Genomic DNA, 3,351 nt, shown 5'->3' with positions numbered 1-3,351 from the left:
TATATATATCTCACATCTTCTTTATCCATTCATTGATTAACGGACACATAGTTTGTTTTTATATATTGGGTATTGTGAATAATGCTGCAATGAACATGGGAATGCAGATAAATCTCTTCAATATCCTGTTTTCATTTCCTTTGGATATATACCTGGAAGTGGGATTGCTGAAATCTAGTAGTCCTATTTTGAATTTTTTCAGGAACCTCCATGCTGTTTTCCACAGTGGCTGCATCAGCTGACATTTGTACCAAAAGTGCATAAGTTTTCTCCACATCCTCAACATCACATATTATCTCTTGTTTTTTTGATGAAAGCCATTCTAACAGGTGTGAGATAATATCTCATTGTGTTTTGTTTTGTTTTTTTAAGATTTTATTTTTTTTCCTTTTTCTCCCCAAAGCCCCCCCGGTACATAGTTGTATATTCTTCGTTGTGGGTCCTTGTACTTGTGGCATGTGAGACGCTGCCTCAGCGTGGTCTGATGAGCAGTGCCATGTCCGCGCTCAGGATTCGAACCAACGAAACACTGGGCCGCCTGCAGCAGAGCGTGAGAACTTAACCACTCGGCCACGGGGCCAGCCCCCTCATTGTGGTTTTGAGTTGCATTCTCTGATGATTAGTAATACTGAGCACATTTTCATGTACCAGGGCCTTTTGTATGCCTTCTTTGGAAAAATGTAAATTCATTGCCTATTTTTAAATTGGTCTCTTTTTTTTCCTATTGAGATGTATGAATTATTTATATATTTTGGAATATTAGTCCTTTATCAGATATGTGATTTGCAAATATTATCTCCTGTTTTTTAGGTTGCCTCTTCATTTTGTTGATGGTTTCCTTGGCTTTGTAGAAGATTTTGTGTTTGATGTAGTCCCACTTGTTGATTTTTGCTTTTGTTGCCTTTGCTTTTGGTGTCAAATCCAAAAAATTATTTCTAAGACAGAAGTCAAGAATCTGGCCCCCTATGTTTTCTTCTAGTAGTTTTTCACTTTTAGGTCTTATGTTCATGTTTTTTAATTCATTTTGGGTATGGTGTATGGTGAGGATCCAGTTTCATTCTTTTGTGGATGGCTGTTTAGCTTATCCAGCACCATTTATTGAAGAAACCGTCCCTTCCCCATTCTGTATTCTTGGCTCCTTTGTCATAAATTGACCACATATGGATGGATATACCTCTGGGCTCCTTATTCTGTTCCTTGATTTACGTGTCTGTTTTTATCCCAGTACCACACTATTTTGTTTTGATTACTATAGCCTTAAAAGATAGTTTGAAATCAGGAAGTGTGGTACTTCCAGCCTCATTCTTCTTTGTCAAGATTGCTTTGGCTGTTTGGGGTGTTTTGTGCTTCTCTACAAACTTTACAATTGTTTGTACTATTTCTGTGAAAAATGCCATTGGAATTTTGATAGGGATTGCATTGAATCTGGCGATTTCTTTGGGTCATAGGGACATTTTAACAAATTAGTTCTTCCAATTCATGAGCATGGAGTATCTTTGCATTTATTTGTATCTTCTTCAATTTTTTCATCAATGCCTTATAGATTTCAGTGTACATATCTTTTACTTATATGGTCAAATTTATTTCTAGGCACTTTATTCTTTTTGATTCAATTGTAAATAGGATTATTTCCTTAATTTCACTTTCTGATAGTGTCATTATTAGTGTATAGAGAAACAATTGATTTTTGTATGTTGATTTTGTATCCTGCAACTTTACTGAATTTGTTTATTAGTTCTAACAGGTTTTTGGTCAGTCTCTAGTGTAGGGTTTTTTATATATAAGATCATGTCATCCCCTGATAGAGACAGCAGAAATTTTTTAACAGGAATATATTTTCCCCCTGCCTTCTTGTAGCTGGTAATAAAAAAATATAGTACACAATGCCTGCCTCTGAGAACTTAAGCACTAGTGGGGAAGAAATGCGCTGCTTATGCACAGTAATAATTTAAACATTCTTTTGTATTTTTGAAAGTAAATTTTCTATTGAAGTATAATTACATAAAGAGAAGTAGACAAACTGTAAGTATATTTTAGTAAGATTGTTTATCATATATTCTTATTTTCTTTTAAGTGTGAGTAGATCTGAAGTAATGACCTCTTTTTGATTCCTGACATTGATAATTTATGCTTTTTTCTTTGAGGAAGATTAACCCTGAACTATCATCTGCTGCCAATCCTCCTCTTTTTGCTGAGGAAGACTGGCCCTGAGCTAACATCCATGCCCATCTTCCTCTACTTTATGTGTGGGATGCCTACCACAGCATGGCTTGCCAAGTGGTGCGTTAGATCTACACCCGGGATCTGAACCGGTGAACCCCAGGCTGCCGAAGCAGAATGTGTGAACTTAACCGCTGTACCACTGGGCCAGCCTCTGATTTATGCTTTTTTAATTAGCCTTGTTAACAATTCTTTTTGTTAGTTTTCACATAGAACCACAATTTATTTTATTTTCTTTATCAAATGTTTACTTTTATTATTATTTTATGCTATGTCATTGTTTTGTACTTGGTGGGGTTAATTTGCTGTTATTTTATCACTTTTTGTAATATACATCTAAATTATTGATTTTTAAACTTTCTCCTTTTCTTATTTACATATTTTAAGGCTATAAATTTTCCTCTATGTACAACTTTAGCTGAATCCTTCAAGATTTGTTTTGTTATATTTTCATTGTCAGTAAATTACAAATATTTATAGATTTCTTTTGATTTCTTCTTTGCTACATGAATTATTTAAAAAGTTTTCATAATTCCCAAATAATTGTGAATTTTCTAGTAGAGATCTCTAGCTTAAATTCCACTTGGTCAGAGAACATACTTTGAATGACATAAATCTTTTGAAATTTGTTCAATCTCATTTTAAGGTCTTACTCTTTTGGTAAGTGTTCCATATGCCCATCAAAAGAATGTGTAATTATCACTGTTTGGTGTGACGTTTATACATTTTAATTATGTTTGATTTGTTAAGCATATTGTTAAAATTTTATATTGTTACTATTTTGGTCTACTTTTTCTAGCAGTTATTGAAAGAAGTATATTAAAGTCTCCTACTTTGAGTACAAATTTATCTAATTACTTCTTTTACTTATCTCGATTTTTATTTGTATATTTTGAATCTGTTATTTTGCTATTTGCTGCATACACTTTTTACTCTTATGTATTTATAGTGGATTGGTTCTTTTACCATTGTGAGTATCTCTTCCCATCCTCCACTGCCTTCATCTCTAGAAATGTTTCTTGCACTAAAATCCATTTTGTTTGCTATGAGTTCTCCTGTATGAGCTATCTTTTGGGTAGAGATGGTCACAATGGTAAAAGAACCAATCCACTATAAATACATAAGAGTAAA

At 33.6% G+C, this 3,351-nt stretch overlaps 1 long non-coding RNA gene across 1 annotated transcript in view; it reads left to right on the top strand.

Moving 5' to 3' along the window:
* LOC124232069 (uncharacterized) overlaps positions 1–2,162 on the top strand; it is a 6,781-nt gene extending 4,619 nt beyond the window's left edge. Inside the window, exon 3 of the long non-coding RNA XR_006886761.1 lies at positions 2,149–2,162. This is a non-coding gene — a long non-coding RNA (uncharacterized LOC124232069). The remainder of the gene's footprint in view (positions 1–2,148) is intronic.
* Positions 2,163–3,351: the final 1,189 nt, after the last annotated feature.

Source organism: Equus quagga, unplaced genomic scaffold (assembly GCF_021613505.1).
Source record: "Equus quagga isolate Etosha38 unplaced genomic scaffold, UCLA_HA_Equagga_1.0 HiC_scaffold_2016_RagTag, whole genome shotgun sequence".
In the NCBI taxonomy this organism is placed as follows: Eukaryota; Metazoa; Chordata; class Mammalia; order Perissodactyla; family Equidae; genus Equus; species Equus quagga.
The sequence above is the reverse complement of the archived record's forward strand: the minus strand, read 5'-3'. Positions and strand labels throughout refer to the sequence as shown.